Source organism: Vipera ursinii (assembly GCF_947247035.1).
Source record: "Vipera ursinii genome assembly, chromosome: 2".
Taxonomy (NCBI): Eukaryota; Metazoa; Chordata; class Lepidosauria; order Squamata; family Viperidae; genus Vipera; species Vipera ursinii.
This window is the reverse complement of record NC_139513.1, coordinates 273,777,743-273,803,780: the sequence shown is the minus strand read 5'-3', so window position 1 is coordinate 273,803,780 and position 26,038 is coordinate 273,777,743. Positions and strand designations below refer to the sequence as shown.

Here is a 26,038-nt window from a genome sequence, read left to right as displayed (position 1 = left end):
GGTGCAAAACTACACTATCTTGTTGCAAGACAGAAGGTTCCCTATTAGAATCTGCATCCACCAAGCACCAGGCAGAGTTCTTAAAAAATTTCCCATCTCCTTTTCCTTTTCTGCCTGGCTTCACTGTCACCTGTCCCAAAGTTGAGCTTACCATGTTAAGTATTGCGGATAAAAAGGGAAGAGGGAAGTGTCCTCCTAAGAAGCTCCCATCCTTCCCTTTTTTATTTTTTTCATAACTGTCCAGTCTTTGTAACCCAATGCAGTTAGCCCTCAACTTACAACAGTTCATTTATTGACACTTCAAAGTTACAACGGCACTGAAAAAAGTGACTTAAGACATTTGTCACATTTACGACCTTTGTACCATCCCCATGATCATATGATGAAAATTCATATGCTTGGCATGCTTATGACCGTTGCTGTGTCCCAAGGTCATGTGATACCCTTTAATGATCTTCTGATGAGCAAAGTCAGCGAGGAAGCCAAATTCACTTAGCAACTATGCTGCTAACTTATCATAAAGGTCATAAAATGGGGCAAAACTCACTTAACAAATGTTTCACCTAACAACAGCTTTTGGGCTCAATTGTGATCGTAAGTCGAGGACTACCTGTAATAAGCTATTCTTTTACATGCTTGGCTGTGTTTTTAAAACTCAGCATTTGTGTTTATTGTGCAGTGAATGGGGAGCAGGAGGAAAGTTCAGGTAGCAAGGATTTCAGGCACTCGTAAATATGATTATTTTGTTTTGAAACAGTCTGGTGGTTTTTTGTGCATTCATAATTGGGCACTGCAGTTCACATGGCCAGGGATAAAAGCCACATTTGCACACTTGGCTGCCGAGGAACTAAGTATAAATGTAAAAGTAACATGTTATACAATAGTATCCTAAGCAAGTGCTGCTATGGTTTCAGTACCAGAGATAAACACTTTTGTTGGTGCATCTAAAGATGCTTTTCTAGAGCTGCATCACTGCCACAGTGCTTAGCTCATTTGGTCTACACATATTCCTGCGCATGTGTACATGTGTGTTAAATCTTGGAATTTATGATACATGGATTACATGAACGGATTAATAACTTTTGAGTGCCTTTTGATTCTTTTGATTCTTCATAATCCCTGAAAGCAAACATTTGTTTTAGCAGATTGATTAAAGCAAAAGACACAGAAATCTGATTTTATTTTTAAGCAGTGGCTGCAAATGTCTGGGCAGATTCCAGTCACAAGATTAGAACAGGATTGCAGGATTGCCTGCAGCTTCATGCAATTGAAAGTTCAAACTGAAGCTGCTCTTGGCTCTAGGTCAAAGAATGATCTGTGTAGGATTTACTTGGAGATTAGAGTAATAACGCTGGAGTTTGAGCTCAGCTATACACTGTAGATTTCTTCTTCAGCCCTGTTGTTTATAAGAGATTGCAAAGATGAATTCCAGCCTGTCCAGAGCTCTGATTGGGTAACTTTGGAGATATACTCCAAAGTCTGTTGCAAAACTAGAATGTTCCTTTTTCACTTAGTTTCTGGCATAGTTGGATCAGCAAATGTGGCCAGTATGAGCAATACTGAGTACAGTTTCTAAAATACTTGGAAAAGGACATTGATTTTCGGGTACAAGGGGTCATTATTCTCATTTTGTTCAGCCGAGCCATAATGCCACAACACTGTCCCCTGTATCTCACATTTACTGTTTGTACAAATGTAGAGTATTATGTTTCTTCTTGGAAAACCAATGACAACTGTATAGAGCATGTAAAGAGTGATCATGGCTTTGGGTGGAAAGAATGAAAAGGCGGGAACAAAAACGGAAGGGTTTGGGATCGTTTCTAGTTTCTGGATAGAGGCTCTGCTCATAATCAGCCAAGAGTGCTCACGGTGAAGGGGAGAAACCCAATCCACATTAAAACAATACCATTATTAGATCCTTTGAAAGCTTAAAAGAAATCATAAGTTCCTGGAAAGTTTGCAAACTTCATGGTATTCTTATAGACGCAGTGCATTTCAAAATTTACAAATGGAAGGTAATTATTTTGGAACATATATATGCCTCCATAAAATTCTTCATTAATACACCAGAATATAATAAAATATCGTATGCCAGCAATCCTTAGTCCACATAGTGCAGTGTTATCTACAAGTAATCCTCAACAACCACAATTGGGACTACAATTTCCATTGCTAAGTAAACTACTTGTTAAGTGAGTCACAAAATTTTTTAATTTGTTAAGTGAATCATATTTACTGTTAAGTGAATTATGCGGTTGTTAAGTGAATCAAGCTTCCGCCATTGATTTTGCTTATTGGACACCAGCTGAGAAGGTGACAAATGATAAGGATCTGACCTGGGACATTGCAACTGTTGTAAATGCATGCAGATTTCCAAGCATCAGAATTTTGATCACATAATTAATGGGTTGCTATGACAATCATAAGTGCGAAGATTGATTGTAAGACTGATTGAAGACTTTTTTCAGTGCTGTTGTAACTTCAGTAGTTACAAATCATTAAATGAACGATTGCAAATCCAGGACTACCTGTATTTTGCTAGCAGAGCAGCTTTCCAAAGTTTCATCTTCCTGAGGCTTCCTGATTTCTTTCTTAGCTGATGAAGCCAAGTGCTAAATCTGGAGGCCTCTGTATGAAAAAAATATGGCCCTGTCACTGAGCTATGGCCTTTTCTCAGAATGCCCATTTCAGTCCAGAATGGCTTTCCAATCAAGTGGCAGAACTGGAGCTGCAGAAGTATAGCATCTTCTAATCCGGCTGGGACATTTCGCATTCTTATTATCTGATGATTGTTGGGAGCAATACAGAAATCAGGTCCTTCAGGGTCTCTGGGCCTGAAGGAAGTCTCTGAGAGTTAGCACATTTAATGCAGGCTGTCATTGTTCTTGAAACAAGCCGCCAAGCCCTGCAAGGAGAATAATATCAGAATGTAAATGAAGCATCTGCTTTATATTAGTATTTAGTGATTGAAGGAAGATATAGCAATTGATCCTCATTTAGTAAAAAGGAGACAGCCTATTTATTCTGCAATTTTGCAGCATGTAGTTCCAGGCCATTTGCTCAGTTGTTTGTACATTGATGATTCACCATTGACAGTACCTCTGCTGGAAGACAGGTCTTTCACCTCTCCATTTTTTGGGAAGCATGGGAGATTTCCAGGGTTGGCCTACTTAGTGTCACTGTTGCCTCTTCAAAGCAAGGAAGCCCCAAGATCCTGTCAGTATAATTAGAATGAGGGATCCTAACTACTAGAAGGTTGACTTATTATACCTTGAAATATGGCATGTCCATCCATTTACTGAGAATTCTTATGTCAATACAATTGCTAGTTTCATGGTATTTCCCTGCCATAGTACTAGATCAGATATAACATTGTTCTGGCTCAATTTTGGGAATGTCCTAGGTTCATAGATGCCCTTGAGATATATTGCGACTCCATAGTCTTTAGGTATGCCTTGCCATATATCTGGGATTACAGGACTCAAATTCCAAAATATTTGAAGAAGAGCATCTTGGGGAAGCCTGCCCTTGAAATACTTCATGACAGACATACTGAATCCAGCTAACTAGCAGTTCCTTTGATTCTCTTCTTAAACCTTCTGTTCCAATCTTGAACTACATCTAGGCAGCTCCTTATAGACAGTATGTAGACTGAAAGAAGTTTTGGAGGACCAATTTTCACAAAGTTCTGCCTTCTTTTTTGGGTTGAGCCCAGCACAGCCAGGTGTTCTTAGTTATTTATAAAAAAAATGAAGAGGGCTTTGGTTTTAACTCTGTGTGATTAAGAATAAGCAAATGACAGTATCCTGTTTTCATCTTTTCACTAAAGTTCTGTTTGTTTGCTCTGTCCCAGGTTTCCCAATCCTTGGCACCCTCCAGATGGATGGACGTCAACTCTCAAAAATCTCAGCCATCACCACACTTCTGCGAGTTGAGGTCCACATATCTGGAAGGCCCCCAGGCTGGGGAAGACTGCTGGGGCTGATTATTTCTTCTGTCTCACTTGACATTTAATTGGGAGGTAAGTTTTGAAATCAAGAAATTTTTATTCCATGCCTCTCTTTCTCCCATAGGATTACAGTGTAGTAAAATAACATGTCATACAAAGGGCCCAGAAGCTGAGCATTTACTATAGCCCAAAACTGTTATGGAGAATAGCAATAGAGTTCCTGTATCATCATTTTAACAGATTGAGAGGCAGTGATTTTATGAGGTCCAGGATTAGTTCTTTTCTTTTCTCACTGGCCATCTTATTAATTTCTTTACATCTTGGACACTTCCAATTTGTATAGATTCTTCTACATTTTTTTCTACGAAACGCATTAATTGGGCTGGGCAACCTATAGCACTTCTGATGTTGATTTATATCTTCTAGTAGCCCAAGTCGGTACAGGGGTGTCTGTTGGGAGGGACAGAGGATTGAAAAAGTCGAGCAGGTGACTGCAACTTAAGCCCCTGCCTCCCCTTTATATATTTGGCTACACTAAAAACTGGTTGAGCTTTGATCACATGGTTGTGGCTGCCATCGTGACTTTTTTGATATCCCATTTCTCCCCATAGATAACCTGTCATATGGAAAATGATAAGAAATGCTGGCAGCTGTAGTTCATTAAATCTGCCTCACCAGCATGCTGGGAAATTAGGGGAAGTACTGGATTGATCATTAGGGAAAACTGTAATATTATTAATTCTGTTAGCATTGCCAATTAATTGGATGGACCATGTAAAGGTGAGGAAAAAAACCCTTGCTTTTGTTATCCCTAAATAGCCCTCTTTGGTTGATAAGCATTTCCTTGTCCTTGTAAAACTAGAAAGGCACCTTGTTCATCAAATATCTGACTTGTGGGATTCATGACTATAAGGTCATTGGATAATTTTAAAATGGACTGAATGAATTCAAGGAGGATGGGCCTGTCAAGGATCATCTCTAGGATGATGTCTTCTAAGCCAGTTGTTACAATAGCGGGTAAAAGGTATAAAGGTAGTCCTCAAATTGCAACCATCCTATGGTTCAAATACAACAGTATTGGAAAAAGTGAATTACATCCTGTGTTCACACTTATGACTGTTGCACCACCACCATGATCATGTGATCACAATACAGGCACTAGGCAACCGGCTTGCATTTATGACCAGTTGCAATATCCTGCAGTCATATGATCGTGATTTGTGAGCTTTTCTTTTGGCTAATTGCCAGCAAAGTTGTGGTTTGCTTAACAACCACAGTAATTTGCTGTTTCAAAGAGCACCATAAAATTGTTGTAAAATCTTAAAACAGACATGTCAAACACAAGGCCCGGGGGCCAGATCCGGCCCGCAAAGTGGTTTCATGCGGCCCGTGAAGCCATCCTGGAAACAGTGAGGGAACGGCCCCCACTGCCTTGGCCCTGGCCGAGACCCTCCTTCTGCCAGAGACCCTCAGATCTGTCCCACTCCTGCCCAGGCCCCCATAGGCACCCTTCATGTGAACGATGTAGAGCTGGCCATGCCCACCCAGTAGGCCATTCGCACTCTAGCCACGCCTACTCAGTAGGCCACGCCCACCCTGGCCATACCCACCCGGCCCCTTGAGGGCAACCGCAATGCTGATGCGGCCCTCAATGAAATTGAGTTTGACACCCCTGTCTTAAAACATAAGCCTGCAACAAGTTATGACAGAAATTACGGTCCCAATTTAAGCACTCTAAAGACCTCTAATTGGCAAAATTGCAGAGTAAGTTGGACTTTGATTTTTTCCAAAAAAAGCCCTCATAGTTCTTATAACAGCTGATTTGCCTAATGACCTCAGTTATTCACTCAATGACCTCCATAAAATTGTTATAAAATGAGGTCTGACTCAATTTAAGGCTGCAACAAATTATGACAGAAATTAAGTGTAGGACTAGCTGTATCTCTATTTTCTGCTTTTAAGCAGTCAAAAGTCATCTAGTTGGCCACTTTGCAGAGCAAAATTGTACACTAAGGTGGACCTTGACTTTTTCCAACCCCCCCCTCCAGTTTTTATAACAGCTGGTCTTTTTTTTTTACAGGAAAGGCTTTTATTTTTAAAATAAACAAACAAGGTCAGTTTCAATTGGTTTTGATTACAGTTCCCACCAGTCCATGCCACCAGAGCCAGTGGTCAGGAATGATGAGAATTGTTCAAAACCTCTGAGCAAACATTGACTGACCTCTCTAGACAGTCAAAAGCAGGAAAAGAAATACTAATGCACTGCCAACAGAAAATTAGTTGAAGCAGTTGGAAATTTACTGAAATGGACAGTTGTATTGTTCTGGGGAGAAGTGATTGAAGTGAGTTCCTGCAAAATGTGAGTCCAATTAGAGCCACTAAGATTCAGAATCCTCCCTGAATTCGGATACCAAGCTTGGGTTTTTTCTGCATAAAGAAGCTACCACTTAATCCATGTCTCCCATAACATGCCAGTTAGTCCCTTGTTGCAAAAAAAAATCTACTTTAAAGTTTGAAGCATCTTGAGTAAAATCTTAATCCAATTCATCACTCATTCACTACCGTTCCTTCAATATTGATAGATCTGTTGATCAAAGATGCCATTTTCATAGGATTAAGAAATTGGGGGCAATATCAAAACATTGAAGCTGACCACAACTTCACAGCTTCTGAAATCATACCAGTTGGGCAAATCTGTGCCTAATCACAGCTATGTTGGATGGAAGCATCAAGTTTAAATCTTAGTTTATAAATAGTTATATCGTATGAGTTAGGATCGGTGGGATGAGGAGTACTTAGGAAAGTGGCTGAGGATGAAGGAGGACATGCATTGCGACCAAACTGCAACTTTTACTTCTGTTAGTAGCCATACTTATAAAAAGAATGATATAACTATCATGATTCTGTGCCTGGCAGCTTGCGGATTTTAATATACATGTACAGGAAGAAGTTACTGGGCAAAGGAAGTAGACAATTATATCATTGATGGCGTAGCACATTGCATGAGCTTTTTATCTGCAATGCAAAAGGAAGGGTTTATATGCTACTCATCTCACTGCAAAGTGACTTTTTTTCAATGATTGTGATTTTTTTCCTCCAGGAGTTCAGGGAGGTATATCTTATATCTCCTTTTTTTTCCTGTGTGAAGTAACTTAAAAAGGTAAAGGTTCCCCCGCACATGCGTGCTAGTCGTTTCCAACTCTAGGGGCCAGTGCTCATCTCCGTTTCAAAGCTGAAGAGCCAGCGCTTGTCTGAGGACGTCTCCCTGGTCATGTGGCTGGCATGACTAGATGCCAAAGGTGCACGGAACCCTGTTACCTTCCCACCATAGTGGTCCCTATTTTTCTACTTGCATTTTTACTTGCTTTCGAACTGCTAGGTTGGCAGAAGCTGGGACGAGTAACAGACGCTCACTCTGCTACGCGGCACTCGGGATTTGACCCACCAAACTGCCGACCTTCTGATCGACAAGCTCAGCGTCCTAACTCACTGAGCCACCACGTCCCTCTGTGAAGTAACTTAGGGATCTTTAAACCTAGTTTTCATTATTTTTGTAAGCAGTTTTAAATCCTTTGTAAAAGAAAAACAGTAGAAATATTTTAAGTCTGCCATTTCCTTTGTCTCTGAGATCAGGTGCTTTTGGTGCTTGAGGCAATGTTTCAGGCATTTTGTTTCTATTTTACCTACTATTTTCACCTGTTCCCTTAACCCTTATCTTTTCCCCTGCCCTCAGACTGCAGTATTTACTCTCTGAGGTGAACTTGGGCTATCTGATACAGGTAAAATATATGACTCTTAGGCAACTGGGCCTTGAGAGAGAACTCTTGCTTACTTAGCTCTTTGTTTTAAAATAGCATTGATAATCTTCTCCCAACATACAGCCCTCCATATGTGTTTGATTACAACTCCCATAATGATAGTTAGGAAAGTTAAAAAACCTCAGTGGGACTTTGATTCTGGTCCCCTAGCCTAACTTACAGCGGTGCTTCAAAAGGAGACATCTTTCCTAACTGGCATTGCAATACTGGCACATTATCTCCCTGGTCTTGTGCAAACATCAGAGAATTAATCAGTAGTGAATTATTACCTAGTCATTTCTGTTACTCAGGGTGTGGGGAACAGAAGAGCTCTTTGCGTCTAATTCATCACCACTAACAATTCAGGTGCAAGGATATATTTTGTAGCAACTAGATGGGCATGTTGGGACCCTTTTAAAAACATGTGGCTACTGTCTGTGGTACCTTGGCCCCAAGTGACAAAATTGATTTGTTGCATTTAGTATTATGTAGATTAATTTATAACTGTCCTTCAGGGTTGCATTTGCAATCCTTGCTGGGCTTCTTATTGCACCTGTGATCTTCTCCAAACAAAGGTTGTATTTTGAATTACAGCCTTTTTTCCCTCCTCTGGGTTTTTTTGCCTTTGCTTCTCTTTCCATTTCCTACAGGTGTTTGGCATCGGCTTCCACCACATTTTGCCTTCTATTTCCTGGCTTGCAACATCTGTGTGTTTGAATTGGGAAATTAAGAATATTTTATATATAGATATATATATCCACAGGGGTTAGAACAATTGCGTAATGTGCAATTGGCCCAGGTTCGAATCTCAATAGGGTATGGCTGACTGATGAGAACAAATGAGTTTGAAATGGCCATATTAGTCACCCTTTAATTCTTTGTTAGCAAACCCAAAAAATTACACACACACACACATATATGTATATATATATATATATATGTATCTGTATAAGATTTGTCCCGTGTAAGTGTATTCTGAATGCTTAACAAACATTGTACATGTATATGTACATGTACATGTATATATATATGTGTGTGTGTGTGTGTATATATATATATATCCTTCCTTGGGCTTTTCTATTATAGAACCAGAAAGCTGTGCTTCATTTGTAGCAGTCTATCAAACATTGAAAACACTTATAGACTCCTTTATCAACAGAAAGAGAGAACTCAGTAGCATGATTTGGAAAGAAATATCAAATGTCAAAGCAATGAGAGTACATTTTTTAATACTTTTGATAATCAGAACCTTAGAAATAAGATTTTTAGCACAGTGGTGTGGCAGACAAATAATATTCATATATTGTCATAAATTATCACATGGCACAGATTTTCAGCTTTGTTTTTCTTTTTTAAATTTACGTTTTCCTCATGAAGATACTGAATGAACATGACATGTATCTGCTATGCCTTGTTTTGGAGCAGAAATGGAGAAGTTACCCAAATTTGTAACTGAACTGCAACCCACAACAGCTCACATCATGAGCCATGCTGGCTGGGGGCCACTGGGAGTTATTGTTCAATAAGATCTGGAGGGATACAGTTTCTGACCTTTGCTTTGGAGCAATTAGTGAACATATGCACCAGTCAGAGACTGTGCATGATTCAGGGAACCTGGCTGCTGATGTATTTGTATGCAGGAATTGATATACAAGTTGTACTGGTGCTGTTACCATGATACTAAGGATGAGTGTGTTTTGTTTGTAGATATAGATCATTTCTCAACCTTAGGAACTGTAACGTGTGGGCTTCGGCTCCCAAAATTCTCCAGTCTGCATCCAGGGCTTTTTTTCTCATAGAACGCTCAGAACGGAGTTCCAGCACCTTTTTTGGATGGAACCTTGTAGGGTAGGCAAGGTGGGCTGTATGACGTGTGAGTTCTGGCACCTTTTTCTTTTACAAAAAAAGCACTGGGTCCATCTAATGTTCATAGGCATCCACGGGGATTCAGCAGTATACAAATACTGTAAATAAAGAGATCCTCCCTCCAAGACCAAGCCCTGAGCAAGCCCTTTCTTAAATGAAGAAAAAGTGACCCATTTGCAATTAAGGTTTTAATCTTAGCTTCATAGGGTATTTAAAAAGTAGAAAAACTTATTTCTCTCTTTGCACATCTATCTCTGATTATGATTGTTTCTCCACTTGGAGGTGGGGGGTGAGATACAGGTGAAGCAGAGATATATGTTCCAGGAGATTCATTTATTATTTTTGTTATTTTAATTTATATCCAATCTTTCTCCATGTTCTAGACAGCCAACAACAATAAAAATAAAAGCATAAGTATGGTTATTAAAAATCAAATTCCAACAAAAAGGCATAGTTAAAAGGGAAGGACTTTGCCCCTTCTCAAATGAATAAAAAGCAAGTGGCCAACATCTATGGAGGTATTGATGGAATTAATTTAATTTAATTTAATTTTAATTCCATTTATATCCCGCCCTTCTCCGAAGACTCAGGGCGGCTTACAAGCTTAGCAGTTAAAGATTCATTCCAGAAGAGTAAGAGGCAACTCAGCCCAGTTAATATGTGTGAGAGAAAAGAGAGTGAAGACAGCCCCTCCCTAATAGTGCAGATGCAAATAGCAGATTGCTCAGTCTGGCAAGATTTTGTCTGTTGGTGTGAAACAATGAAGAATTCAGCTTGGAAGAATTGCCATACAACTTATTACCACAATTGAGCCAAAAATTTCCATTGCTAAGCAAGGCAATTGTTAAGTGAGTTCTGTTCCATTTTAGACCTTTTTGCCACAGTTGTTAAGTGAATCAATGCATCATCCAGTAATTAAGCAAATCTGGCTTCTCCCATTGATTTTGCTTGTCGGAAGCCGGCTGGGAGGTTACAAATGGTGACCACATGATCCTGAGACAGTGCAACCATCATAAATACATGGTTGTTGCCAAGCGCCTGGATTTTGATCACATAACTGTGGGGATGCGGCAGCAGTCATAAGTGTGTAAACCAGTCATAAGTCATTTTTTTCAGTGCAGTTGTAACATCAAAACAATTTCTTAAATGAGTACAGGATCCTATCTGGGTCGGTCACTGGGACCGACCCTTTGTCTTCCAAGTTTTTGGACTCATGCTGGAGCCCATCCTCAGGGAACTTCTCTCTAGTGGAGTGTGTGCTGTTCTGTGTGTGGTATTTATATTGCCTGTTGTAAGTGACTTTTTAGATGTTTTTTTTTTAATTGAAAAGTTTTAAAATACAGTTTTCCTTTAAAAAGCCCCCCTTCCCCCTCCCTCCTCCCCCCCTACCTCCCCCCTACCTCCCCCCCTCCCTCCCTCCCTCCTCCCCCCCTCCCTCCCCCCCTCCCCCTCCCCCCCCCGACTTCCCAGAGCTAAATACAAGGTATATATATATAAAAAAGCAATCATAAACAACCATATACTAACAACTATAAATTCTAAAATCCATCACTCTCTAGCTTATATAGGATAAAACAAACCTTAGCAATATCAAATATATATAAAAAACTAAAATAGAAAAAGAAAAAAAAAACGAAAGAAGACTTATTCGAATGCTACATAAAACTTCTTAACCCTATACTTGTTCTGGATAAACTCAATCCATTTTCTCCATTCCATAATATAACGTTCTTGCGAATGATCTTTCAAATAGGCCGAAATCTTCGCCATCTCTGCCAGATCGGAAACCTTTAAAGTCCACTCTTCTATGGTCGGCAGTTCCTCTTTCTTCCAATATTGACCTATCAAAAGTCTTGCTGCCGTAATTAAATTCGACATCAACTTGGAGTCCACAACTGTAGCGTCGACCATTATTCCCAACAAAAAAAATTACGGACAAAACTTTATCCTCTGTTTAAAAATCTTCTGCATGTTCCACCAAACTTTTATCCAAAAAGCCTTAACCTTCTTACATGTCCACCATATGTGAAAATATGTTGCATCTTCATCACCACACCTCCAACATTTAGGCTGATAATTCGGATACATACTTGCAAGCTTTTTAGGATCTAAATGCCATCTATAAAACATTTTGTAAAAATTCTCTCTTAGATTTTGAGCTTGGGTAAATTTTACGTTCCTCACCCAAATCTTTTTAGATGTTGATTGGGGTGTGTTGATGGCTGGCTTCATTTGGTTGTGTTGCCCAGCTCTCGCCTTCTAAGTACTTGATAGGCTGGTAAGATCATGGCATCCGGCCCTCTCAATTCCTGGTAAATAGATGGGGAAGAAATGGAGGTAGTGACAGATTTTATTTTCTTGGGTTCCAAGATCACTGGAGATGGGGACTGTAGCCAAGAAATTAAAAGACGCTTGCTCCTGGGGAAGAAAGCAATGGCAAATCTAGACAGCACACTAAAAAGCAGAGACATCACCCTGCCAACAAAAGTGCGTATAGTCAAGGCTATGGTCTTCCCAGTTGCAATGTATGGCTGTGAAAGTTGGACCATAAGAAAGGCTGAGCACCAAAGAATTGAGGCCTTTGAACTATGGTGCTGGAGAAGACTCCTGCGAATCCCTTGGACTGCAAGGCGATCAAACCAGTCAGTCCTAGAGGAGATCAACCCTGACTGGTCTTTAGAAGGCCAGATTCTGAAGTTGAAACTAAAATACTTTGGCCACCTAATGAGAAGGAAGGACTCACTGAAGAAGAGCCTAATGCTGGGCAAGGTTGAGGGCAAGAGAAGAAGGGGACGACAGAGAATGAGGTGGCTGGATGGAGTCACTGAACCAGTAGGCGTGAGCTTAAATGGACTCCAGAAGATGGTAGAGGACAGGAAGGCCTGGAGGAACGTTGTCCATGGGGTCGCGATGGGTCGGACACTACTTCGCAACTAACAACAACAGGCTGATGGTAAATCAGCACTCCAGTTGACCGACAAGGGGCCTGTTTCCAGGCCTCGATCACTTCCCTGGCTGTTTTTGTGCCTGCTTGTCCAACAATCTTAGTAGCTGCAAAACGGAATGTGTGTCCTTGTTCATTGCAGTCTGAGGCTACCAAGGACACACATTCAATTTTGCAGCTACTAAGATTTCCACACAGAGAACACCACACACACTGCTAGAGAGAAGTTCCCTGAGGATAGGCTCCCCCATTAGTCCAAAAGTTCAGGAGACAAAACCTCTGGTCCTGTTGACTGATCTAGATTGGATCCTACAACATTATTCTGGGACACACATTCATTTGTGACTGAATGGTTGTAAGTTGGGGGCTACCTTCATATCATTCATGGTTTGGGGCCTGACAGGAAATCCCAGACTTTCTTTTTTGTTACTGCTGTTTAAAACACTAGCAGGTTTTCCTGGTTTTGTTTTAATGGCTTGTGTTTTAAATATTTTGTTGCAGTTGTAAAAACAGCATAAAATTGCCACTCTGAATAACAGAAAGAGAGAGAATAAAATAATTTTACATCATCTTCTATCTCCTAGGATTTTTAAAAATTGGCACACTGATGAAGAAGGTGGAATTTACAATTACTAAAACTCCACAAGCTAATGTATTTCCCACTCGTCCTTGGAGCCTATTAAAAGTGTGTCTCTTGAGTATAGATCAGTAAATTATATTTGTGTGTCCTTGTATCTTTTCAAAATCACTTAATGGTGTTGCTTTGTATTTTCACTCACCTAAGTAGAAAAATACTTCAATGGCATTGGGGATTGAAAAGTAGGTTTTCTCATCGGAGACTAGAGATGGCTTTTAAGTTTCAGAAGAGAAACAAAAGGGAAAGGAAAAAAAAATATATAAGAATGTTCTGGCTGAGAAGTGCAGGTTAAATTTTTGGCAATCCATTTGACCCGGTAGGCAAGATGCTGACACAAAATTGATTTTTCCTTATTATGCACAAGGACAGGGCCAGGATCAATGATGCTTGTGATTAGCTCCTCATCCTCCTCCTCTTCATTTTTTTTTTCATACTCTGTGCTAGAATTATTTTTGGGTTTAAATTATAGTTTTCAAATATTTTCTGTCTCACACTTTTTAGTAGTCCCAGTTATAGAAGTGTCTGGGAAATATGAAAGAGTTTAGGAACCCTCTATTGCTTGATACAGAGAAATAAGAACATGTAGAGTAAAGTTTAATGTTTTGAAAGTACTTATTTGAACAACTGTAGCTGATAGTTCTGATTTTTTTAAATGTCTAAAATGATTTTCATAGAATAGTAAAAAAAACATCAGTCAAATGTATGTTCAAAAATATTCTGAATAATAGATGGCTGCTTGTCAAGATAAAGTCTGAGAGCAAAAGTATAACAGTTAATAATTAAAGCAACAATATATTTTTCTTTAATAAGTAGAAATGATGCTGGAAGATCCTTCCTGAAGTGGAAATTATTATTGAATTGATCCACTTGGTTTAGGAGTAGCTGGAAATGGGACTTAACAAGAAACTGTAAGCTTTACACAAGATCTGGAACAGATTGAGGTATAGATAATTTTCTCTCCCACCCCACCTCCCAGGATTTGTGTTGTGTGTGTGAGGGAGCATCCATTATTCCTTTGTCCCAAAATTGTTAATGCGTCTACAAGTGATTAATGCATCAATTTGCGTCAATTTGCAATCTCCATTTTGAGGCTGATTGTGATTTCCAAAAAATGATCTCCCCCATTTTATCTTATTTTTGGGATTTTCTGCTTTACTGCCATCTCTTCTATTTCAAGTCATTTCCCCAAATGAAGATGAGAATCCAAAATTTGCATTTCAGTTATTCCCTGTGAAAATACAGGTAATCCTTGTTTAGTGACTGCCTTTTTTGGTGACTATTCACAGTTTTGATGGTGATAAAACAGTAACTTTAGGACAAATCTTTGTATTTACGACCTTTCCAGGTGTAAAGCAAAGGAAAACTGAAGTAAGATCATAAGCACAGTTGCAGTTTCACCTAGTGACCACCTATATACCAAACGAATGACCCATTGGGATCCCCATATCAAAATAACTTACCTTATGTCCGGCCAGAACTTGAAAATAACATTCAACGTAGCACAGTATTTAAACAAAATGATCCGGTTAAGATCTGCAAATGTGGGACTGATTGGGGTAGATTGTAAGGGCGACTCCGAAATATAATGTTATCATATTTTATCTATATCTTAAATTTGCATTTTATTACTATTTCAACTTAAATCGTATTTTAATTCCATTTTAAATTGTATTTTATCAAATTCCATTTTGGATTGTTTTTATCAAGTTTTGGTGATGGTTTGTTGCTGGAACTTTGTACTTTGATATGGCCCAAGGGCTAATCAATAAAGTTGTTGTTAATAAACCTAGTGACCACTTCATGACCAAGTTGCTGATCCTAATTACAGCCACAAAAAAAGGACTACTTGTATTACAGTAGTGGCTTTTGGATTTATTATTATTTTTTCTTGTAGAGAAAATACACTTCATTTTTAGGAACCCTCTGGAGTTTTTCATATTCTGAATTCTCCTTCCCGCTCTGTAATTTCCATCTTTCATTCGCTTCAGATTTGAGTCCTCCATCAAGACAACTTTTGGCATGGATGATCTCATCCCTGATGTTTGCTAATGCCTCTAAGCCAGACATGTCAAACTCATGACGTCATGTGATGTCGCACAATGTATCAGGACAGCTTTGGAATTGCTGGCAATGGAGTGGGCGCGGCTTCCGGATGACGTATCCGGCCCACGGGCTGGCAGTTTGACACCCCTGCTCTAAGCCCTATCCATTCCTAACCATTGTTGGTGTGGTAGCTTTAAGCAAATCTGAATGGACACTTTCTTGCCGGTATTTGTGTTCACTTTGTTTATGTCTTTCTAGGGCTTAAAGGGAATTATTCAGTACTGTACAGAAGATGGGAACCTAACCACAGGATGCAAGTAGGAGGGTGGGCTGAGTTGGCGGGAGGAAAGAACATTCCATTCAGAAATAGCAAAGTCACTGGTACTTTGCAATGAATAATCTGTCCATGCTATAAATATAATAGAGGAGGAGTTACATGTTGTCCCCCTAACTAGTCATATATGTCTAAATTATATGCAAGAAGGATGATGCTCCATGACCTTGTCCATTAATACACCTTAGCCGTTTTCAAGCCACTCATCACTCATTGTGGTTTTCATGGCCAGCCTTGCTGCGTCACTTGAGGAAAAAAAGGGGAAATGAGGGATAGGAGAAAGGTTAACAATATAAATCATGCTACTGCAAACCACTTTGGTAATTTGGAAATTTTAAAACTGCCAGATATGTGTTACGGGTGTCTGGTTGATGTAGATTTGGACCTTCCCTGTTTAGAGAGGACTAAACATGCTTTCTTCTAGGATCTGTTTTTTTAAATCCTTCAATCTAGCTTTCTATCCTGTAATTTACTAGTGGTCTCCATCCAGATATTAACTGACTCTGATGCTGCTTAGCTTTTGGAGACCTCAGAGTTTGAGATCAGCCACTGAGTATGCCAAGCAAACAGCCAAACAACTTGTGACTAAATGTAAATGTTGCTCCACCCTCTTTTGGACTGCAGCTCTGAACATGCTGTTCAAAACTGGGTGTCGTCCTTGAGTTGACAGATGTTGACATTTCCCTACCTCAGAGAATGGCATCAATTACACCAGCCTCCTATGATTTTCAGAGAAGATCCTCTGAGGAAAAGCTGCAGGATTAGCCATTTTGGAGAGGCAGGCATGACACCTTCTCTCTGAGCAAATCTTTGCCATTTTATTCCTTAACCATTATAGGAAGGGTGAAATATTTAAGGATCTGCTTTCTCAGGGATCCTGTTTTCCTTTACTTTCTCAATCCCTTTTTGCTTCTGTCTTTTTAGAGAAGTCATGGGCTAATTTTTATGCACATTTTCTGGGGTTTAAAACCTTTAAATAAATGAGCTGCTCAGACAGGTTACATAAGGGCAAAATGGCAGATGATGGGAAATTTAGGAAGTCATAAAACCCCAGCTGCTGTTTTTTTCTTCAAGTAGTGGTACTTCTTATTATCTTGTCCTGAATCTCTCTGTGAGAATTTGTGAGGATGCTGTTCTGTTTAAGCTGTGATGCAGGAGCTGAATTAAATCAGCATGAAGAAATCATAGATGAATCACATCAAATACAATGTGCCATTTTTTTGTCTTTTTTCTCAGGAACAGAATATTGCTTTATTTGCTTTTGCTTCCGCCCCCCCCCCCCCACTAATATAATTTTAGTCTCTCCTTATTTTATCTATTAGTTTCCTCCTCTCCAGCTATGATGCCATTAAAAAAAACCTTCTTTATTATATATGCAATGTTCCTGCAAATCGTTTTAGTATCTAGAGAATTCTGTGGCTTTGTTTGGTATTTTTGTACCCTCTAAATTTTTTGTACCCTTTAAACAGAGATGGGGAACTATAGCCTCTTTGTGACTTGTGGACTTCAACTCCCAGAATTCCTGAGCCAACCATGATGGCTCAGGAATTCTAGGAGTTGAAGTCCACAGATTAAAAAAGGGCCATAGTTCTTCCCCCTTGTTCTAAATAGTACCTTTTTATTACTGTGCAAATGCGCATGAGCATGTGGAAATTTTATTCTTCAACCACCAATTGTCTGGGCCAACTATATGTTGGATATAGCTGTTATCTATATATGGAGAAGCTAGCTGAAGTCGTAGCAACTTAAATGGGAAAATCAGCCCAAGTGAAATGTAGTAATTAAGGCTGCAAGAATGAAAAGGGGAATGAAGCTGCTTTTTCAAGGCAGGGGTGTCATAAAATCAAAGTCACCTATGCCCATCCCCTCTTAATCTTGGAGCTTGTGTCTTTTAACAGCACATAAGTAGCCACACAAACCTAAATAAATAAATAAATGAGCAGGTACAACTTTTCACAGTATGGAGATAAGCCTTAACAGCTGCTAGAGTTCATATATGTAGTTTTCTTTTGTTTAGATTTTTATCCCCCCTCCCCTTTGTTGACTGAAAGTTTGGCAGTTTGAGACCCAAGCACGACACCACTCGGTGAGCTTCCAGTCTTGCCCCAGCTATTGCCAATCTAGCAGTTCTAAAGCATGCAAATGCAAGTAGATAACTTCATGGGGAAGGTAACAGCTTTCCATGCACCCGGTGTATAGTCATGCTAGTCACATGACCATGGAAGCTTCTTCGGGCAACACTGGCTCCCTTGGCTGGAGACAGCGGTGAACAGCACCCCCTAGAGTTGAGCATGACTGGACAAAGGAAACCTTTACCTTTACCTTTTTTTCTTATACAAATCAAGGTGGAAAATATACCTAACACTCCTCCTATTTTTCCTACAACAACCATGGCCGAGAGAGAGTGACTGGTCCAAAATCATAAGCTATTATTCATACCTAAGTCGGGTCTAGTACAGTCAATTTTCCTGGTTTCTAGGCCAACATCTTAAGCCAGTGTTTCTCAACTTGACAACTTTAAGAGGTTTGGCTGAAAAGTTGGTAGCTCCTGTTCTTATTCATTGAACCGGCTGGTCTTTCTCTAAGACAGTGGTCTTCAAACATGGCCCTTTTATGACTTGTGGATTTCAACTCCCAGAATTCTACAGCCAGCATGCCTGGCTTAGGAATTCTGGGAGTTGAAGTCCACAAGTCATAAAAGGACCAAGTTTGAAGACCCCTGCTCTAAGGAGTTTGGAGCAATTAATGGTTCCCAGGTAAACCTATTTAAGGCATCTTCTAGGATCAGACCTGCTTATTACCTTTAGAAGGATTTCATAGGCTTCAAACCAGGGGTCTTCAACCAGGCACGCTGGCTGAGGAATTCTGGGAGTTGAAGTCCACAAGTCATAAAAGGGCCTAGTTTAAAGACCCCTGCTTCAACCTATTTGGCGGATATGTAACAAGGGATGAAAACAAATGGCTCATTGGTTCAGAAACTATTGAATAAGAAAATACTTGGGCTACCTTGTCTTTTGATTCCCATCATAGTTTTTCTGCAAAAAATAAGCATAAAGTGGAATATCTATATTAATTCTCTGCAATATATTTTATGTTTTTTTTTATAATCTTTGGAGAAGATATGTGAGAGTTCCACTTTTGGAGAATTTATTCAGCACCTTGTTTTGAATATCCCACAGTGATAGTTTGTTAAACCCAATGCCAGGAATGCAGATAAGAACCAGAATTTAGATGGCTGCAAAAAATAACTTAGCTGAAAAATTAGTCTCCTTGTCTTTTCCTAATACACTGATTAGTATCAAGTGAGCCTTTAGGTCATTTATCCAACAGGATACAAGTGTTCCTGTTATAAATGTTTGTGAAACAAGCTATTACCATCAACTTTGTCTGAAGTTGCAAATATTGATTAGGAGCATGAATGATATTTTTCATTGACTAGTTGTGTTTTTCTCAATCAATAGTCTTTCACTTTGACCTACAAGCATTATGTTTTCAAGCCATCATGGCTTACATTTAACTGGATTATTAGCATGGGACTGAATCATTCCTGACTTCTCAATAGTTTGCAGCACAATCCTATATACACTGTGTCCCATTTATGTTCAATTGATTTTCATGTGAGGAGAGGCTGAACATAAAGGCTATGTTCACAAAGCATGTTTAAGCATTGAAAAATGAACTGTCATTTACTGAACCCAATTGTTCACATTGTGAACACTGTGACTAATATATTAGATCAGCGTTTCCCAACCTTAGGAACTTGAAGATGCGTGGACTTCAACTCCCAGAATTCCCCAGCCAGCATAGCCAGGAATGCAGGAAAGCATAGCTGGCTGGGGAATTCTGGGAGTTGAAGTCCACGCATCTTCAAGTTCCTAAGGTTGGGAAACGCTGCATTAGATGATATTGTGATTGGAAAACTTGTGATTCGGCAGTGGTTTTTTTGTAAGAAAAAAGGTGCTGGAACTCACATCTTGTTAATCTTTTATTTACCTTTCGCACATAATCACTGTACACACACCCACACACATCAGTCGTGTAATGAAACATAATGGTTGCCGCCCGCAGTAAGTGCTCGGCGTGCGACCACATGATCAATCACAAGCCAAACAGCCGGACGAAGTACGCTTGCATCAGACTCAACACACAAGCAGCCCGCATGCATTGTTTTAATGATTTTGCTGCCGACCTGCTACGCTCAACAGGGTGATTCAAGTCCACGTGGACCAAACATCAAATTTTCAAAAGTTAAAACTTTTAAAACTTCGAAAATCTGTCAGTAAAAGGTGCCGGAACTCCATTCCGGTGAGTTCTATGAGAAAAAAAGCACTGTGATTCGGTATGTTGTGGTCCAGCCCGAGGTCCAGTTTACATGCACTGTTAACTTTCTAATAAGCCTTTCTTGATAATTTGTACAGTTGATCTTATTTGGCAAGTAGAATCTTATAATGTGGACATTTTGCCAAAGAAACAAACAACTATTAGCTTGGGTGCAGGAACCATGAACTTTTACAAAATTGCTAATAATAATAATTATAATAATGATAATAGAGTTGGAAGGGACCTTGGAGGTCTTCTAGTCCAACCCCCGCAGGCAGGAAACCCTATATACCATTTCAAACAAATGGCTGTCCAGTCTTTTTTTAAAAAACTTGCAGTGTTGGAGCATTCACAGCTTCTGGAGGCAGGTTATTCCACTGATTAATTGTTCTAACTGTCAGGAAATTTCTCCTTAGTTTTAGGTTGTTTCTCTCCTGATTAGTTTCCATCCTTTGCTTCTTATCCTGCCTTCAGGTGCCTTGGAGAATAGCTTGACTCCCTCTTCTTTGTGGCAACCCATGAGCTATTGGAACACTGCTACAATGTTACCCCCAGTCTTTCTCTTCATTAAACTAGACATTCCCAATTCCAGCAGCCGTTCCTTATATGTTTTAGCCTCCAGTCCCCTGATCATCTTTGTTCCTCTTCTTTGTTCTCTTTCTAGAGTCTCAACATTTTTTACATTGTGGTGACCAAAGCTGAATGCAGTGTGGCCCGACCAAGCTTTATAAAGGGGTATTAACACTTCATGTGATCTTGATCCTATCCCTCTGTTAATGCAGCCTAGCATTGTGTTGGCTTTTTTTTGGCAATTGCAGCACTCTGCTGGCTCATATTATCACATAGATTTGTGTTATATACAATTCCAAGAGGTTTGTTTGATGATTTGCGTACATATTCAAAACCATGTGCATATGAATTGACATGGAGTTTTGGATTAGCGTGTCATGCCCCTGTGTCTGTCTGTGTATGACATATTAACCCATGAGTTCTTTGGCACTGGTTGACACATTTTATATTTATACCAGTCTTCCTCTGTCAGAAGCCCAGTTGTCTCAATTACTGGTTTCACATAACACATGGAACTATAAAGTCGGTATGTTAGCTGAGTTTGCACAACATGATAGCTTTAACTATGCATGTTTGTAGTTACTGTAATTTGTCAGACAACTCCAGCATGGAATGACAAGGTGCCCTAGAGCATAACTAGTACAAGCCTGGGACTGCTTATTTCATGGGTTTCTGGCTCTACTAGACAACATTTCCCCCTGTGAATTCTGTCCACTATTACTGATCTCTTTTCAGAAACATCTGCAGTTTTCAAAGAACCAGGAATAGTCTTTGAAAGCCACTATTGCATACTTCAGTCATGCCCGCTAAATGATTTATTTAACCTCAGAGTATACCAAAGGCCGTTTCTATACCTTTTCTCTTAATGTTGTTTTCATAAAATGCGTAAATATGTTTGCTTTTATTCAGAATAAGTGTCCTTTTCTGCTTTAGCAGAAAAGAGGAGAGGAGGTACACAAATCTGAACATATAAGATCCCCACAGCTAAATGCTAAGCACTTGTCCTGTGAATTAGTTCTGCATGGATACAAAACATCTTATTTGCTGCTTGAAGAAAGTGTAACCTATCAATGTAGTTTGCTCATGAGTTACAAGGGGCTTGTAGGAAATAACCAGGCTGACCCCAAGGGATGGGTCAAACACATCATCAGTCTCAAGTCCCTTTGTACCCACAAGTCCAGCCCACCTTGAATTCTGTTGACTCTTATCTGCCGCCAATTTGCTTTGACCATTAGTAATTCAGATTCATTTGAACTGCCAGGACTCCTGATTTCCTACGCTTGACAGGACCATTAAAACAATGATATTGTAAAATGTTGAAATAAGACTGAGGTGCCAAGTTCAATTTCACTCTTAGACATTGAAGTGGTCTGATTTTCCACCAGGCTAATGTAACTTTTGTGGGAGATTTTAAAAAGTACAAAAAAGGGATGCAGTTGATTGACTGATTAGGTGCCTTTAAGTCAACATAGATTAAACATATATAGATGTGGTTGAGTATGATCTCTCCTTGAACACTTTGTTGTTGTAACTGAGTCCATGCATCAAGCTGCTGGCCATCTTCTGCTTCTTTTTCCTTTGACTTTTCCCAGAATCATGGACCTCTCAAGGGAGCTGGTACTTCACATAATATGCAAAACAATAAGCAATTACTTAATTCGATAAGACTGATGAAGTGCATACTACAGTGATTATTTCAACACATAATATACATGTTACATAACTGTGGCTACAAATTTTGTAATTGAAAATAATGCATAAAATATTAGATAATTGCTTACTTACAAATGCAGGCAGTTCTTGACTTAACGACCATTTTATGATTGTAAACCACCCAGATTTACCCTGTGATAAGATAGGTGGCCAATACATTTTATAAATAAATAAATTAGTTTAGTGATCAACTGAAGTTATTATGGCACTGAAAAAAAATTGATTTACAATTGGTCCTCACTGTTATAACTGTTGCAATGTCCCCACGGTCACATGATCAAAATCCAGGAACTTGGCATGTATTTATGATAGTTGCAGGGTCCTTGGATTGTATGATTGCCCTTTGTGATTTTCCCAGACAGTTTTTGACCAGTAAACACTTAACTATTATGATTCATTTAACAATCGCAATGATTCATTTAACGACTGTAGCAAAAAAGATCATAAAATTGCATGTGACTCACTTAACAACCATCTCACTTAATGATGAAAGTTCAGGTTCCAATGGTGATTCTAAGTCAACAAGTACCTGTATAATATACATGCGTACAGCTGCAGAACTCTGTGGGACATGATCTGTACAATTGTAACTAATACCCTTGAATAATTCAGACATTTAGTAGAATAATTCTCAAATAATAGTCTGTGGAGTCCACTAGTTTGTGTATAAGGAATAATATCAGCAGCAATATCTCTATGCAAAACAGACAACAGTGAGTAGGACCAGCCATAGTTAATATGAGTCTGTACATGCTGGAATTGTGATCTCACCCAAGCAACCACAAAACGAAAAATGTGAATAGGAAATATAACAAGGAATGTAGGGATTTCACTGAGCCATTGACCCAAGCCCATTCTAATGGGATTTCTATTAAAAAAACCATTATTGACTAATAAATTGTGTTGAAAGGTCTTGATGCTATGCACAGAATAATAAAATAATGGAAGATGTAAATAATACTTAATTTGGAATCATATGTTTCATATAAAATTAAGTTCAAAATGGTCTTAAAGAATAGTATGTGAAAGCATGCATGCATGCAGAGACAGTCATCCTGTTTCATGAAATATAATCTTGAAGATGGAAAATTAAGATGCTACATAATGGCCTGCTTTCCTATTATCACAAATGTTTATTTAGTGGTCCATAATTCTCTAAACTTAGTGTTTCTCAAGCTTGGGAGCTTGAAGATATGCTATTCTGGCTGAGTTGAAGTCCACACATCTTCAAACTGCCAAGGTTGAGAAACACTGCTCTAAAGTATGAGAAACAATGTTAGGGTGTCAAATCTGCTTTCTCTTCATTCTTCATGATCTTGATGTTGATTTTGGCCTCTGTTTGATAGCCCTAAAATGTTTTTACATTTAGAAACCCAACTTCGCTCTGCCTTCACCAAATTTATTTTTCTGAGCTTTGTTTTTCTTGGCAGTGTCTTTCTTACTTTATCTGCAAAATTTGCTTTTGTTTCAACAATCTGATAAGTTGCTTGGAAAATTCAAAGTTTTGTTTTGATTTTAAATGTGACTGCTTATTAATGATAAACCAAAGATTAGCATTCATATTGCACCTAAACCAGTTGAGATTAAAATATCAGTTTTACTGCTAAGCTTGTAAGCCGCCCTGAGTCTTCGGAGAAGGGCGGGATATAAATGGAATAAAAAAAAAAGATCAGTTACTTCATATTTTTCTTTTCTGAATGCCAGCTGCCATTGTCATCCCAGAAATATTTCAGATTTTTTTCTGGATTATGCTCAAACAGAGTGCTTTGTTAATTCACTGTGTCTGAATATTGCTCTTGAAAAAATTAATAACAATTTGACAACAGTAGGTCTACTGCAGGGGTCCTCAATCCCTGAGCTGTGACCCACTACTGAGGTGGCATAGGTGAACCCCAGAACCGAATAACAAACCATGAAGTCAGTGGAGGAAACAAGTGTACAGAAGGGATATTTGAATTTATTTCTATCACTTGATTTGACTGATCTTATAATATCTAAATTATGTCTGTAATATTTAGTATAGAGTTAGGGGTTGATTTAAGTGTTAGTAATATCATAGGAGGCGTCCTTGGTGGTGACACGAGATTGGAGTTTTTGTTTTCTCCCAGTGTCTGTATCTGGTTACAGATTCATTTACAAGTTTAAATAGCCCTCTTTTTGACCTTTTTAGGCAGGCAGCCAAGACATTCATGTTCTGCCAAGTTTGAATGGATTTTAAATTGTCTTTAAAATCCCTTTCTTTTGTCAATTATCTTTAATAGGTTGATTTTGACATTTTTCTTGCTTTTAACCTTTACTCTGTTTAAATTTTATATTTATTATTGTATCTTACCTGGGGAAAGTGATCGCAAATCACTTTTCTTAAATATAAAAATGCTTTATTTATATAGCTAACTAAGCTAGCAAGCCTTCATCAAGCTCACTCTCTTGAGCCCAAATAGTGAGGTAAAGGTCTGTCTGCAGATGACTTGGAGGCATAAAATTCATAATTACATTGTTTGTGCTTCTTACCTTACCTTATATTTGCCATCCATTCGTGAGAAGTAGGATGCTTAAAGAAGTTGTCCATCACACCATGTTTGTAGATCTCACTTGATATTGGTTTGTCTTATAGCTAAATCATTAAACTTAAATAATGGAAGTGAATTTTCACAGAAGATGATGATAGTGTGGTAACAATAAAGCATGCAAGCAATTATTAAGCATCATACATAACAGTTAGTGGGAGATTATGCTACAGGGATTCTTTAATTAACAACTACCCCAAAATAAAAAAAAATATCATTTCAGAAGAACATAATAGAGAAGTATAAAATGTGCAATGAACAGAAAGTGGTGGGAAATTTGTTTAACCATCCCTAATATTAGAGCTTGTTGTGATTTTTTAAGTATCTGTTCAAAGAGTCCAGTTGTCTGCCAATGTGTGGGATCTGGCCATAAGCTTGCAAATAGCCGGGCATACCTGTCTCTTTTATCCTGGTGCCAGCACTTCCAATGAACTGTGGGGTCTGTTTCATTACCAAAGTAATATCATCAGTGCATTGATAATGTTACCTAGTTTGCTGATAAAATGCCTGCAAGAAAACAACCTTGATCAGAGAGCACCAAGGACTCCACAGTTCGATCTGAGCTACAAATGTTCTGTTCTATTGGTATTTCCAATGAAGTTTAATTGACAGATAACAAAGTCATTTTTTCTCACAACACACAATTAATCTGTGGGATTCAAAAGGATACTAATGAAAAACAAAGCTATAATTGGGTATTAATAATTTGCCAAGATCTGCGAAGCAGATGAGGCTATTGCAAACATGTCCTTATTGGGAGGATTTCCAGAGATCATCTGATTGGCTGCTATGAGAACAGAGATTTAGATTAGATGGTCTTTGAGCTTAAGTAACATATTTTGGAAATATTGGACAAAAGAGAATGAAATTCATATATTCAGGCTTTCTGTAAAAGAGAGAGAATGCTATTAAGAAAAGAGGATTGTAGGAAAGAGAACAAGCAATAATTGCAAACATGTTAATGGACAGATAGAAAAGAAGGATCCAAATAATGTTTGGTTTCATGGAAAGGATCTTTCTGACTATTCTCCATATAGTATTAGATGCAGCCAGATCTTAGATATAAACCCTTCTAATTAATGACACTTCTAAGAGAAGGAGCAAAGAACAATGTTGCAGTCAAGTTTATGAAGTGAGTCTTAGAGCTCATATTTTAGTATCCACAATACCTAGATCCACTCATGGTCTGTTGTGTTTAGGTTTAATTTATTTTGAGAACCCAGACTCTGTAGTTCCAAACTGTTGATTTGATTGTGTGAATCTAAAGAGTTGTGATTCATTCAGTCAACTCTTTTGAA

General features: G+C 38.8%; 1 protein-coding gene across 8 annotated transcripts in view; it reads left to right on the top strand.

Moving 5' to 3' along the window:
- Positions 1-26,038, top strand: part of LOC310636732 (growth hormone receptor-like) — a 171,979-nt gene that overhangs the window by 20,120 nt on the left and 125,821 nt on the right. For 7 of the 8 annotated variants that reach the window (XM_083356817.1, XM_083356816.1, XM_083356813.1 and 4 more), the window contains exon 2: positions 3,854-4,021. The exons of the other annotated variant lie outside the window; for it this stretch is intronic. The gene's annotated coding sequence lies outside the window, so the exon portion shown is untranslated. The remainder of the gene's footprint in view (positions 1-3,853; positions 4,022-26,038) is intronic. 8 annotated transcript variants of the gene reach the window in all.